The following is a 15,974-nucleotide window of genomic DNA, read 5'->3' as shown; positions in this document are numbered from 1 at the left end:
TGTTGAACGTTCTCGGAATGGACCGAGGCTTGTCAAGTGGCCTTGGTATACCACCGGTAGACCACCGGTCAAGTTTCGTTCCATTTGGAGGTCATTGGTACTCCAACGGTTAACCGGGCAACCGCAGATGCCTTCTGTGTGTTGCAGCAAAACCCCTATCTAAATAGCCCAAAACCCCTCTAAGTCATCTCCATGCTCTAGGTCGTTCGATCACGATCGTGTGGGCGAAAACCGCACTCCATTTGGAGCCTCCTAGCTCCCTCTACCTATAAATATGTGTCTCTCCTGAAATTCTCGCGCAGAACAACCCTAGCCCCGCTCCCTCTCGGCCGCCGGACGTGTCCGGTCCGGCCGGACGAAATCCGCCGCCGCGCCCGACAAACCAGAGGGCGCCACGTTAGCCTCCGCCGGCGCTCTCTCTCTCCTCCGCGCCGCGGCCCGCCAGGCCCGCCGCCGGCCCCCGCAGGCCCAGATCCTGCGCGCGCGCCCGGCTCCCCGCGCGCCGCCGCCCCTCCCGCGGTGCCCCGCCGCCTCGCTGCCTTGTCGCCTCGCTTCGGCGTCGCCGGCCACCGCCGTCCTCGTCGCCGACCGCCGCCCGCCGGCGCCTTCTCCGCTCCACGCCGTCGCCTCCTCCCACCGCGGTCCCGCCGTCCCCGGCCGGCGCCACCCTCCAGCGCCGCACGCCGCCCCGCAGGCGTCCCCGTCCTCAACTCCGGCGAACCCTAGCTCCGACCGCCCGATCTGGATCCAGAGAGCCTCGGGTTGACTTTTTCTCCTTTCCCCAAAAATCCTGTCCTTATATTTTCGCAGTTTATTGCTATGTTCATTGCATCATAACTCTCTGCATATAGCTTTGTTTTGTGCGTGTAATATATGGAAATGTTCGCCTCGTGATGCTCTTCATTTTGTTCCATTGCACCATGTTCATTTGAGTCCATCTTGATACCCAAATCTCTGGTGCAAGAGTGCTACTTGCTGTTATCTGCTGTTACTTATCAGAACTTAGGGATTTGTTATTTTTGTTGCATTCAATCTGTGCATCTTATCGGCATGAGCTCTACATGTGTTTTGTTGTATGCCATGCCATCTTTACATAGGTGTATGCCATGTATTTTTGTGATCTCTGTGGTGACTAGCACAAGCATGCAAACTAGGCTTCGTGATGTTTCTGATTTCAGGGACTTAATAAATTTACAAGTATGTCTGCTGTTATTTTGTTGCTATGTATTCATGTGGCAGATCTATGCTTATTTTGGAGATGCTCAGTAAAGATGTTTGGTAGATATTGTTGTAATTGATCCATTCCTTCCCTTGTTTGTAATTATGGAGTGCCATAGCATGACTCATTCTTGCTCTACTTTTGCTATAAAATATTTCTGGCAGATTCTTAACATGATATTCAATTTTGCCAAGCTTGTTGTAGTTGTTTCATACATGCTATGTATTTTCTCTTGCCATGGATAAATTCATAAAGATGCCATCTTGCTGTAGGTATGCTTGTTTTATCATGCATTGCCTTGTGGTGAGTGCCTAAAGCTCACAAAGATGCCTTCATATTATTGTTTCTGCCATGCTCTGTTTTCTGCTAAGTCTGAAACCTGTTAACGAAACTTGCTACGTTTATATGGCTGCTATCATATCTTTTGGTCCTTTTTGGCTTATGGTCACTAAGGGACTTTTGTCATATGCATTTAGTAGAATACTGCCATGCCTTGTTTTTCCATGTTAAGTTCCTCTAGCATGTTGATTTCTTGCTCTGAACATTGCTACCTGATGTTGTTTTAGTCATGTCCAGTAATTTCAGTCTGTGAACCTGATATCTTTTGCACTTTTGCCATGCTTGTTTGAACCTGTTATGTTGTGATCTACCCGTAGTTCAGTGTTCATCTTTTGTTAAGCATCTCCTGTAGAATACTGTCATATGATTTGTTGCTATGTTGGGGTGCTGTAGCATTATTACTGGTTGCATTTTATGTGCTATCATGCTGTTAATCGCAGATTCGTGTCATTCTTGTTTTGCTTGCCATTTGCAAACCGTGCATCCATTTCCGGTGATCTTTATATCGATTTCAACCGAAATCATCTCATCTTTCCAGCGGCATACTTGGTTTGTCAAGTTACTGCCTTGTTCATCATTTTTTCTTCCGGAGCACGCATATGCATCGCATATCATATCTCGCATATCATACATGTTTTGCATCATGTTGCTTGTGCATCTCCCGTGATTGATTGTGGTTCCGTTGCTTGTGTTCTTGTTTTGGGTAGAGCCGGGAGACAAGTTCGTGAACGAGGAACCTATTGAGTACGCTTACGAGGATCAAGCTTTCGACAACTCTGAGAACCTTGCAGGCAAGATGACCACCCCTCGAAATCACTTCTATCTTTGCTTTGCTAGTTGTTCGTTCTATTGCCATGCTGCGCTACCTACCACTTGCTATGTCATGCCTCCCATATTGCCATGTCAGCCTCTAACCATCATTTTCCTAGCAAACCGTTGTTTGGCTAAGTTACCGCTTTTGCTCAGCCCTTCTTATAGCGTTGCTAGTTGCAGGTGAAGTTGAAGTAGGTTGCATGTTGGAACATGGATATGTTGGGATATCACAATATCTCTTATTTAATTAATGCATCTATATATTTGGTAAATGGTGGAAGGCTCGGCCTTATGCCTGGTGTTTTGTTCCACTCTTGCCGCCCTAGTTTCCGTCATACCGGTATTATGTTCCTTGAGTTTGCGTTCCTTACGCGGTTGGGTGATTTATGGGACCCCCTTGACAGTTCGCCTTGAATAAAACTCCTCCAGCAAGGCCCAACCTTGGTTTTACCATTTTCCACCTAAGCCTTTTCCCCCCGGGTTTTCGTGAGCCCGAGGGTCATCTTATTTTAACCCCCCCCCCCCGGGCCAGTGATCCTTCGAGTGTTGGTCTGAACTGAGTAGACTGCGGGGCCCCCTCGTGGAAACTCGAGGTCTAGTTTTACTCGTAGGATGTCTCATCCGGTGTGCCCTGAGAACGAGATATGTGCGGCTCCTATCGGGATTTGTCGGCGCATCGGGCGGCTTTGCTGGTCTTGTTTTACCATTGTCAAAATGTCTTGTAAACCGGGATTCCGAGACTAATCGGGTCTTCCCGGGAGAAGGTTTATCCTTCGTTGACCGTGAGAGCTTATGATGGGCTAAGTTGGGACACCCCTGCAGGGTAATATCTTTCGAAAGGCGTGCCCGCGGTTATGAGGCAGATGGGAATTTGTTAATGTCCGGTTGTAGAGAACTTGTCACTTGACTTAATTAAAATACATCAACCGTGTGTGTAGCCGTGATGGTCTCTTCTCGGCGGAGTCCGGGAAGTGAACACGGTTTGAGTTATGCATGAATGTAAGTAGTTTCAGGATCACTTCTTGATCATTTCTAGCTTCCCGACCGCTCCGTTGCTTCTCTTCTCGCCCTCATTTGCGTATGTTAGCCACCATATATGCTTAGTGCCTGTTGCAGCTCCACCTCATTACACCATCCTTTCCTATAAGCTTAAATAGTCTTGATCTCGCGGGTGTGAGATTGCTGAGTCCTGTGTGGCTCACAGATTCTACCAAAACAGTTGCAGGTGCCGACGATGCCAGTGCAGGTGACGAAACCGAGCTCAAGTGGGAGTTCGACGAGGAACGTCGTCGTTACTATGTGTCTTTTCCTGATGATCAGTAGTGGAGCCCAGTTGGGTCGATCGGGGATCTAGCATTTGGGGTTATCTTATTTTCATTTGGATCTTGACCGTAGTCGGTCTATGTGTGGATTTTGGATGATGTATGAATTATATTTATGTATTGTGTGAAGTGGCAATTGTAAGCCAACTCTCGTTATCCCATGCTTGTTCATTACATGGGATTGTGTGAAGATGACCCTTCTTGCGACAAAACCACAATGCGGTTATGCCTCTAAGTCGTGCCTCGACACGTGGGAGATATAGCCGCATCGTGGGCGTTACAAGTTGGTAATCAGAGCCATCCCCGACTTAGGAGCCCCCTGCTTGATCGAGTCGCTGGCGTTGTTGAGTCTAGAACAAAAATGTTTTGAATCTTAGTATTATATATCGAAGAGTAGGATTCTTTTTACTCCTCGGTCCCTTCGTCGCTCTGGTGAGGTCTCCTGACGTACAAGTTTTGACTCTTCTCTCCTCAAATTTCACTAAATTTTTTTTCAGGATCACAAGGGTATCTTAGAATCATTCCGATGGTTTTATGACGAGAACATTGTTCTTGGTGCCTCCTGACATTTAGGGGTTGTGGCAGTGTCCCGGGGAGTTGAGCTCCGAGGTGTTGTCGTCAAAATTTTATCGTTGCAGTTCTGGAATACCTGAGTTTTGGCGACATCGAAAATCTCTTTTATGCAGTTGTTGGTGAGATCACCTCGACGCCACCCAGTACTGGGGCGGGAGCTCGGGAGTATTGCCATAACTCGTATAACGGATGCTTTTCGAAGGTTGAGGTACATGATTTCCGAAGGTTTCTTGGTTATGTGTTGACGGATGGATACAGCTGGATCCAGGGATTGCTAGTTTGGGTGATATATTTTGTGTCCCCTGTATCCCCAACACTAGATTGCATAACCAGAAAGTTTCGGGAGTTTGTAGGTGGGATTCAAGTAGCTCTTAGCATTTCTTCCCGCAGATACTTGGTTTGTGATTGGGTAATCCTTACCATTTATTTGTTCCACTCGTACCTTTTTATTTTATTCATCAATCTCTTATCAAGTGGCTTCTCACCTTATTGGAAGTGCGATGAATTACTATGGAATTCATTCGTTCATCCTCGTTCGAATGTTTATTGTGAAGACTATATGTTGCAATTTCTATCCGTTGATTCAATTTGCTTATCTCTCTATCAAGATGCTAACGGATGTCACCCTCTTCAGGATGGCTCCGCCAACGCGTCAGAATCCGGATCGCAATGAAGGGAATCAGTCGAACCCTCCGCCACCACCTCCGCCTCCGGAAGCATGGCAAGCTATCATGGCAGCCACCAACGCCAATGCTCAGATGATTCTGCAACTCTTGCAAGAACGCACCCAAGGGCAAGGCAATCAAGGGAATCAAGGTCAAGGCAACAATCAGCCTCACTTCGCTACCCTCAACCAGTTTCTCGCAAATCAGCCCAAGTCTTTCAGCTACTGTGCCGAGGCCATGGATGCCGATGATTGGCTCGTGGACATCAACAAGCATTTTGAATGTAGCAATGTCAGGCCTAAGGACTTTGTCAAGTTCGCTTCTTTTCAACTCAAGGATCAAGCTGCCGAGTGGTATCAACAATACAAATATTCCAGAGGAGGTCGTGTGATCACTTGGACTGACTTCTGTCGGGACTTCAAAGCTCACCACATTCCACAAAGTGTTGTTGAGAGCAAGCGTGAGGAGTTCCGCAATCTCAAGCAAGGCAGCATGTCCGTGTATCAATACAATACTCAGTTTCAGAAACTCGCTCGCTTCGCTAAGCAAGACGTTCCTGATGAAAAGAGCATGATCTATCAATTCAGAGGTGGCCTCAGAGAAGAATTGCAATTACCTCTCGTGCTTTTTGAACCGACCAAGTATGATGATTTCTACAATATGGCTCTGAAGCAAGAGGCTGCTCAGCTCAAGTGTGAGGCTTCTAAGAAGAGAGTCAGGGACGCAGTTCAGTCTTCTTCTTCCTCACTAGTGGCTGCTAAGCAACAGAAGTTCTGGTTGCCTCCTCTTCCTCCGTTTCGCCAGCCTTACCAGCAGAAGAACAAAGGTGGCCATGGTTCTTCCCACTCATACAACTCTGGCTATCAGAACAAGTCTCAGAATCAAGCTCCAAAGTCGAATGCTCCTTATCATCGTCCACTCTCAGAGGTGACTTGCAACAAGTGTCAGCAGAAAGGTCACTATGCTAACAAGTGCTTCAACCAAAGGCGTCTTCCGCCTCCTCCTCCTGTCAGATCTTCCAGCAATGCAGTGGTCAAGCATAATCCCAAGTCTGCAAAGGTGAACATGATGAATGCAGCTCAAGAGGAGGAATCTACTGATGTGATAATGGGTAATCTTCCTTTTAATGATATTCCTGCAAAAGTCTTATTTGATACTGGTGCATCGCATTCTTTCATGTCATACCCATTTGCATCGAAGCACAATGTTGACACAGAGATTTTATCCAAAGTTATGCAAGTTGTTTCTCCGGGAAAGCTTATGACTTCTAGTTTGGTTGCTCCCGATGTTTCTGTCAAGATGGGAAACTATAAATTTCTGTCTTCTCCAATTGTTCTTGGTGACTCGGATATTGATCGAATTCTCGGGATGGACTGGCTTTCTAAGTACAAGGCTCAACTTGATTGTGCTGCCAAGGAAATTCAATTGACACACTCTTCTGAGGATGTGATTATCTTTGCCGCTCGTGATGAAACCGTTCGGTTGTTTTCTCTCAATGAGAAGGGCGAATTGAATGCCATCTCTCAAATTCCAATCGTTTGTGAGTATCAAGATGTCTTTCCAGAAGAGCTTGCGGGTATGCCTCCTCACCGGCCAGTTGAGTTCGTTATCGATCTTGAGCCGGGCACTGAACCCGTTTGCAAGCGTCCTTACAAGCTTGGACCGAAGGAGCTGAAGGAATTGAAGAAACAGCTCGATGAACAAGAGCGTCTGGGTTTGATCAGACCGAGTTCTTCTCCATGGGGTTGTGGTGTTCTTTTTGTCCAGAAGAAGGATGGCATGGACCGACTTTGTGTCGACTACCGTCCATTGAACAAGAAGACAATCAAGAACAAGTATCCACTTCCCAACATCAGTGAGCTATTCGAGCAACTCAAAGGTGCTAAAGTATTCTCCAAGCTTGACCTTCATATGGGTTATCATCAGATTCGCATTCGTGAAGAAGATATTCCCAAGACAGCATTCAGAACAAGCTTTGGTTCTTATGAATATACTGTCATGTCTTTCGGCCTTGTCAATGCTCCTCCAACATTCTCTCGGATGATGAATTTCATCTTCAACCCCTATACCAATGAATTCGTCCTGGTGTATCTCGATGATATCTTGGTCTTCTCCAAGAATAAGAAGGATCATGCCAAACATTTGTGATTGGTGCTCGACAAGCTCAGAGAGTATAAATTCTATGTGAAGTTCTCCAAATGTGAGTTTTGGCTCGATGAAGTTCTTTACCTTGGTCACATCATCTCTGCCAAGGGCATCGCTGTTAATCCCGAGAAGGTGTCCGCAATCGTGAATTGGGAACCTCCTCAGAATGTCAAGCAGCTTCGCAGTTTTTCTTGGTCTTGCAAGCTATTGCCGAAGATTCGTTGAGAATTTCTCTAAGATTGCAAAGCCTCTTTCCAACCTCCTCCAGAAGCATGTGAAGTATGTCTGGTCTCCTGAGTGTGACGTTGCTTTCAACACTCTCAAAGAGAAACTCGTCACAGCTCCTGTCTTAACTCCTCCTGACGAATCCAAGCCTTTCGAAGTTTTCTATGATGCTTCTCTTCAAGGTCTCAGTGTTGTGTTAATGCAAGAGAAGAAAGTTGTGGCTTATACCTCTCGTCAGTTGAAGCCCAACGAAAAGAACTACCCCACTCACGATCTTGAGTTGGCGGCAGTTGTCCATGCATTAATAACATGGAGACATCTCTTGTTGGGAAGACAAGTGGACATATTCACCGATCACAAGAGTCTCAAGTACATCTTCACTCAGCCCAACCTCAATCTCAGGCAGACTCGATGGGTCAAAATGATTCAAGAGTACAATCCGAGTATTGAATATACTCCATGCAAAGCCAATGTCATTGCAGATGCTTTGAGCAGGAAGGCTTATTGCAACAGATTAATTCTAAAGCCATTCCAACCGGATCTTTGTGAAGCTTTCCGCAAGCTGAATCTCCAAGTTGTTCCTCAAGGCTTTCTTGCCAACCTCATAGTCTCTCCTACTTTGGAAGATCAAATTCGTGAGGCACAACTCCTGGATACCATGGTGAAGAAGGTGAAACGTGGTATCGACAAGGGACTTTCCAAATACAAGTGCTATCGCATTGATGACAGAGACACTTTATTCTTCGAGGACCGGATTGTGGTTCCTAAAGGTGATCTAAGGAAAGTCATTATGAACGAGGCACACAATTCTCTTCTTTCCATTCATCCTGGAAGTACAAAGATGTACCATGACCTCAAGCAGTCGTATTGGTGGACTCGAATGAAGCGAGAAATCGCTCAATTCGTGAATGAATGTGATGTATGTCGAAGGGTGAAAGCAGAACACCAACGACCAGCTGGTCTCCTCCAACCTCTTGCTATCCCAGAATGGAAGTTTGATCATATTGAAATGGACTTCGTGACTGGATTTCCAAAGTCCAAGCGTGGAAATGATGCTATCTTCGTTGTCATTGACAAGCTTTCTAAAGTGGCTCATTTCCTTCCAATCAAAGAATCCATCACAGCAGCTCAGTTGGCAGAGCTATACACCTCCAGAATTGTCTCCTTGCACGGCATTCCACAATTGATTTCTTCAGATCGTGGAAGCATCTTCACATCTAAGTTCTGGGACTCCTTCCAGAAGGCCATGGGCACAAATATTCGCTTCAGCACAGCTTTCCATCCTCAAACTAGTGGCCAAGTCGAGCGAGTAAATCAAATTCATGAAGATATGCTCAGGGCTTGTGTCATTTCCTTTGGCATGAAATGGGAAGATTGTCTTCATATGCCGAGTTCTCCTACAACAACAACTTCCAAGCAAGTTCGGGCAAGGCCCCATTCGAGATTCTCTATGGCAGAAAGTGCCGTACTCCTCTCAATTGGTCAGAGACTGGTGAACGCCAACTTCTTGGCAATGACTTAATCACAGAGGCTGAAGAAATGTCTAAAGTCATCCGTAATAATCTCAAAGCCGCGCAATCGCGCCAGAAGAGTTACTATGATAGTAAGCACCGTGATTTGGCTTTCGAGATCGGAGACCATGTCTACCTCCGCGTCTCCCCAATGAAAGGCACTCGTCGCTTCGGTATCAAAGGGAAGCTTGCCCCTAGATACGTGGGTCTGTGAACCTGATATCTTTTGCACTTTTGCCATGCTTGTTTGAACCTGTTATGCTGTGATCTACCCGTAGCTCAGTGTTCATCTTTTGTTAAGCATCTCCTGTAGATTACTGTCATATGCTTTGTTGCTATGTTGGAGTGCTGTAGCATTGTTACTTGTTGCATTTTAAGTGCTATCATGCTGTTAATCGCAGATCCGTGTCATTCTTGTTTTGCTTGCCATTTGCAAACCGTGCATCCGTTTCCGGTGATCTTTATATCGATTTCAACCGAAATCATCTCATCTTTCCAGTGGCATACTTGGTTTGCCAAGTTAATGCCTTGTTCATCATTTTTTCTTTCGGAGCACGCATATGCATCGCATATCATATCTCGCATATCATACATGTTTTGCATCATGTTGCTTGTGCATCTCCCGTGATTGATTGTGGTTCCGTTGCTTGTGTTCTTGTTTTGGGTAGAGCTGGGAGACGAGTTTGTGAACGAGAAACCTGTTGAGTACGCTTACGAGGATCAAGCTTTCGACAACTCTGAGAACCTTGCAAGCAAGATGACCACCCCTCGAAATCACTTCTATCTTTGCTTTGCTAGTTGTTCGTTCTATTGCCATGCTGCGCTACCTACCACTTGCTATGTCATGCCTCCCATATTTCCATGTCAGCCTCTAACCATCCTTTTCCTAGCAAACCGTTTATTGGCTAAGTTACCGCTTTTGCTCAGCCCTTCTTATAGCGTTGCTAGTTGTAGGTGAAGTTGAAGTTGGTTCCATGTTGGAACATGGATATGTTGGGATATCACAATATCTCTTATTTAATTAATGCATCTATATATTTGGTAAAGGGTGGAAGGCTCGGCCTTATGCCTGGTGTTTTGTTCCACTCTTGCCGCCCTAGTTTCCGTCATACCGTATTATGTTCCTTGAGTTTGCGTACATTACGCGGTTGGGTGATTTATGGGACCCCTTTGACAGTTCGCCTTGAATAAAACTCCTCCAGCAAGGCCCAACCTTGGTTTTACCATTTGCCACCTAAGCCTTTTTCCCCCGGGTTTTCATGAGCCCGAGGGTCATCTTATTTTAACCCCCCCGGGCCAGTGCTCCTTCAAGTGTTGGTCCGAACTGAGTAGACTGCGGGGCCCCCTCGTGGAAACTCGAGGTCTGGTTTTACTCGTAGGATGTCTCATCCGGTGTGCCCTGAGAACGAGATATGTGCAGCTCCTATCGGGATTTGTTGGCGCATCGGGCAGCTTTGCTGGTCTTGTTCTACCATTGTCGAAATGTCTTGTAAACCGGGATTCCGAGACTGATCGGGTCTTTCCGGGAGAAGGTTTATCCTTCGTTGACCGTGAGAGCTTATGATGGGCTAAGTTGGGACACCCCTGCAGGGTAATATCTTTCGAAAGCCATGCCCGCGGTTATGAGGCAGATGGGAATTTGTTAATGTCCGGTTGTAGAGAACTTGTCACTTGACTTAATTAAAATACATCAACCGTGTGTGTAGCCGTGATGGTCTCTTCTCGGCGGAGTCCGGGAAGTGAACACGGTTTGAGTTATGCATGAACGTAAGTAGTTTCAGGATCACTTCTTGATCATTTGTAGCTTCCCGACCGCTCCGTTGCTTCTCTTCTCGCCCTCATTTGCGTATGTTAGCCACCATATATGCTTAGTGCCTGTTGCAGCTCCACCTCATTACACCATCCTTTCCTATAAGCTTAAATAGTCTTGATCTCGCGGGTGTGAGATTGCTGAGTCCTGTGTGGCTCACAGATTCTACCAAAACAGTTGCAGGTGCCGACGATGCCAGTGCAGGTGATGAAACCGAGCTCAAGTGGGAGTTCGACGAGGAACGTCGTCGTTACTATGTGTCTTTTCCTGATGATCAGTAGTGGAGCCCAGTTGGGTCGATCGGGGATCTAGCATTTGGGGTTATCTTATTTTCATTTGGATCTTGACCGTAGTCGGTCTATGTGTGGATTTTGGATGATGTATGAATTATATTTATGTATTGTGTGAAGTGACAATTGTAAGCCAACTCTCGTTATCCCATTCTTGTTCATTACATGGGATTGTGTGAAGATGACCCTTCTTGCGACAAAACCACAATGCGGTTATGCCTCTAAGTCGTGCCTCGACACGTGGGAGATATAGCCGCATCGTGGGCATTACATCTGCACACTGCCTCCAGTGGAAGATCCACTTCCCCCATACTGATTCTGCTGCATCTGAGGGTTGAAGGGCTGCGAGAACACCCGAGGGGAAGGCAGGTACTGAAAAGGGAACTGCTGCTGATTTGCCCACTGTGGCATCTGTTATATCTGCTGCATCTGCGGGTTCCAGCCCCCTTGGTATCCATAAACCTGCCCTCAAGCCTGCATCATAGCTTGAGCAGAAGCGACCGGGAACAATGGGGGCTTGGCGTACATCGACAGCGGCGGAGCAGCCTGTGCCGCCTGTGGGACCAGCGGCGGTGGCGCGGCCCCTACCTGCTCCGACGGCGAAGGAGCAGGGGGACGGCCATTGCGGCCCCTCCCCGATCCGTATCTCCCTCCACGATTGCCACCATCTCGTCCTCCTCCAGCCATCTTGACAACGGAGGCGAAAGGGATCTTACCCGACTTTCTTGCCCAGTAATCTCTGGAGAAGGAGAAGAGTTTTGGAGCTGGCAATCGATCTGATCTTCCGACCAGGTGGCAATCAGCTTCAGCGAAATCTCCAAAAACGAATTTGTCTTTCCGAATCCACACCAGATTGGTACTGCTGGATCTCTCCCGGATCGTACGAACCCTAACTTTCCCACGCCCGGGATCCCGGTGCGGATCAGAAGGAGGAGACGCCTTTTGAAGAGGCGCAACCACCTCTCCCGCAAAAGGCATGGGGACAGGGCAAGCGGGGTCTGCCGCTATCTTCTCACTGACCTGCAGGGCCCTCCTGGTAGTGGCTCTCCGGCCCCCGCCGCGCCTCATCGGCGTGTTGAACGGCATCGGCGGAGGAGAAGCAGACCTCCTGGCCTCCATGGGAGAGCCCGGAGGGGTGGCGACTTGAACTCCATTCGAGTTTAGTCCAACGACGGCGGTGGCCAGGACGAGATCCCTTGGAGTGGCGCACCCGAGGGAATCACACCAAGCATGCCCTCCCATCTCAGCACTCTGCGAGGATCTTCGGACTTCGCCTCTGTCCTCGCCCACTTCACGAAATCGGCCGACAAGGAGTGCGGGTATGGAGGCATCCGCCTCTCCACCACTGTAGCCTCGTCGTAGATTCGCTTCGCCAGCATCCTCTGATTCTCTTCTGCTGGTAGACGGCAGGAATCTGCATAGCTGCTCGCCGCGGCTCGTGTGACTGGATCTCTCGCCGCCGCCGCCGCCTGATCTGCCGCCTTCCACTCCTGAACCCGCCAGATCCACGCTGCAGTAGTGTCGCGAATCCATGTCGCCCGATCTACCCAACTCCGGCTCCCAGTCGCCATGGCTATGACCCGCGGAATCGGTGAGATCAATCTCACCAACTCTGCAGAAGCTTCCCGTACTTGGGCGGAGGGGAGACGGGTGGGGGAAGGGGGAGGGGGGCGTCTCCGTTCACCGGTGCCGGCCTTCGGTGCCACTGAGGCATGTCGCAAGGCCCGCGCGGCGAGATCTGTGGCGGGGGCAATGGCGGGCGCGAGGCGTGAGGTCGCCGTGGTTGGGAGCGTGGGGAGTTGTGATCCCTACCAGGGCATACTGATTGTTACTCTGTGTATCTTCAATGATATCAAAAGTAGTGGTATTTCACTTGCGCCCGTGAGGGCTCCCACTTATCCTGCACCTCTCAAGTCATTTCACAAAGTCGGACTAGAGTCAAGCTCAACAGGGTCTTCTTTCCCCGCTGATTCCGCCAAGCCTGTTCCCTTGGCTGTGGTTTCGCTGGATAGTAGACAGGGACAGTGGGAATCTCGTTAATCCATTCATGCGCGTCGCTAATTAGATGACGAGGCATTTGGCTACCTTAAGAGAGTCATAGTTACTCTCCGTTTACCCGCGCTTGGTTGAATTTCTTCACTTTAACATTCAGAGCACTGGGCAGAAATCACATTGCGTCAGCATCCGCGAGGACCATCGCAATGCTTTGTTTTCTTACTAATGTTGGATAGCCTTATTTTTGAATTTGAAATAATTAGTTCAAACAAAAAACAAAATTGCAATAAAAATGAAAGAGAAAAAAACACAAATGGGTGATAAACAGCCGGCCCTTTTGCGCCCACAAAGGACGGAACCTTTGGCGGGCGATTAATAGGGCGACTCAGCGAGCGCGTCGTGGCTGCACGGTCATGTGTCGTAGAGGCGAGGCATGGTTTAAGTTTAGTCCCACCTCGTTGCGCGAGTGGCACCACGACCGGCTTAAATTGATAGCCACAACAGATCTATCAAGCTCCTCTCCTAAGTACAGAGTGCATTGTCTGCCACCACTAACCTGTTGGGTCCGCGTCATGAGCTGACATATGCTAAAAGGCCTGTCACCAGTCGCTGGTATGGGCTTCAGGTTGGTTTTCTCCTTGTGTGTGCCTGTCATAGTGGGGACTAGACTAGTCTAACTTACTATCTTCATAATGTAAGATAACATATTATGTTATCACCTCTTATTAATTACTTGCCAAATAAGTAGAATTTTTTTAAAGTGCGCTAAGTAGAATTTTTTTAAAGTGCGCTATGTTATTGCTAAGTTACTCCCACCATGACTAGCCTCAGTGGTGAGGACGACTCCGGCTTGATGTGGACACCGCCCTGCGCCTCGTGGCGTAGCCGCATGCTTTGGAGCATGCCAAGGTGGGCGTTGTCATGACTGTCGTGCACGCCCTGGTGGTGCCGTGTACGCCCATCACGTCGCTGACGTGGCGCCTGTTCCAGAACGCTTGCCGCGCGTGCGGTTGTGCTGCTATGGTGCAAAGTTGTGGCATACTAGTTGAGAGGCTCGTGGCGGCGCTCGAAGAGGATGCGTTGCCAGCCCGCGCTGGCAACGCAATACTCCAGCATCACCCTCACCTACCGCGTGAGCTGCTCCCGAAGTAGGTGGAAGGTGCGGAGGAATGTTGGAGTGCCGACGGGCGGGACCGACGCCACCGGGTGCCGCCCAGGCTGAGCTTCCAGCCATTTGGTAGCCGCATGACCGACGGCGCAAAGAGGTCCAGCCACGCCAACTCCTCCGCCTCGGCGACGGTGAAGCTCCATGCGAGCCAGTTGGTGCTACCGGCCTCGTGGTCGTTGCGAGGCAGCGTGACGGTGGGCGAGGTGCAGATGTGCGTAGATTGTGTGAGTGCAGGTGCGGAGAGAGCTGTGCGACTACAGGAGAGATTTATGTTACACGACGGTAGAGAGAGGCCATATTTGTAGGCGAGGGGAGGGATAGCGAGGTAGATGACCGCCGATGGCCGGCGCCACATCTGAATCTGCACGGCCAGGATACAGGCGCTGTGTGTGAGCAACCATCTGGCAGCCTACAGTCAAAGTCTGGCCGCCGTAATTATGTTGTGTGTGTGTCGTCCAAGGCACACGGCGTACACGCATGGCGCACGGCTTATGCGCCCTCCGTCACGGTGTCGTGACCAGCGACGAGTAAAGCCACGTGGCGTGATTGTTCGCCCTGTGGGCACACTTGGCTTTGACCCATATACACCGAGTGTTAGAGCATCTCCAGCCGCGTCCCCAACAGGCCCTCCTAGGCGACCTTTTCGGCGCCGGCGCCGAAAAAACGCCCCAGTCGCGCCCCCAGGACGCCGAAATCTTCCGGTTCGGTCCGTTTTTGGGCCCGGCGATCGCAGGCCGAACCCGGTGGACTGGGGGGGCACTCGGGGGCTCCGGCGCAAGGGAAAAGCACGGCTGGCCCACACCGTCAGGCGAAAAGTCAAGTCTTTCTTCCCCGACTTACCTCCCCCCCCCCCCTTCGCGCGCTCGGCCGCCAACAGCTGTATCCCGGCGCAGTGCTCCCTTGTCTTTGCCAAGCTTGTTGAAGGTCATTCTCCTCCGGTGAACTCCGAGATCAATCAGCGGCACTACAATAAGGGGTACTACCTAGCTGATGGCATCTATCCGAGATGGTCTACATTTGTGAAGACTATCTCAAACGTTGTGCCAGGAGGCAAGAAGTCCCACTTTGCCAAGGTGCTGGAGACTTGCAGGAAGGATGTCGAGCGGGCATTTGGTGTGCTCCAATCTCGATTTGCTGTTGTCCGGTACCCTGCTCAGACCTGGTCGAAAGATCAAATGTGGGAGATCATGACTTGTTGTGTCATCTTGCACAACATGATCATCGAGAGCAAGCAGGAAAAGCCAGTGTCCGACACTGAACAATACTACAGGCAGGGTCCTCTAGCTGAAGTTGATCACCAGCTACCGGCAAACTGGACTACCTACCTCAGTATCCGTCAGGAGATCCAAGACCACAGGTGCATCATCAACTGCAGCAGGATCTGGTGGACTACCTATGGAGGATCAAGGGCGACACCTAGCTCGACGTGTGATGAATTTTTATTTGTTGAACTATATAATTTGTATTGAACTGTTTGTTGTTGCACTATTTTGTTGAACTATTTGATTTTCTGTGATGAACTACGTGATAAAAAAAATATTTTTGTTGATAACTGAACGTCGAGCCATGACGAACCACGCCGAATATGGGCCGATTCTGGCCCATATGGGGCCGATTCTCGCCCATATGGGGCCTTCATTCGCCGAAAGTGGGCCGAAAACTGGGTCAATATCGATGCCTGGGGCGACGGCTGGATGCCCAACCACCCCAGCGCCGATTGTATCGCCGGCTCGCCCCATGGGGGCGATTTTTATGCCTCCTGGGGGGGGGCAACTGCTGGAGATGCTCTTAGTACTCCACGGAATTTTTTTGGCCATGTCAACGCTTCGTCATGTGCCCCATCATCGACACCGGGCCTATAGAGTCTTAAGCCGAGCAGTCGATATAAAACTCTTGGCG

The sequence above is a fragment of the Aegilops tauschii genome, chromosome 3, assembly GCF_002575655.3.
Source record: "Aegilops tauschii subsp. strangulata cultivar AL8/78 chromosome 3, Aet v6.0, whole genome shotgun sequence".
Classification (NCBI taxonomy): domain Eukaryota; kingdom Viridiplantae; phylum Streptophyta; class Magnoliopsida; order Poales; family Poaceae; genus Aegilops; species Aegilops tauschii.
Note: the sequence above shows the minus strand (reverse complement) of the source record.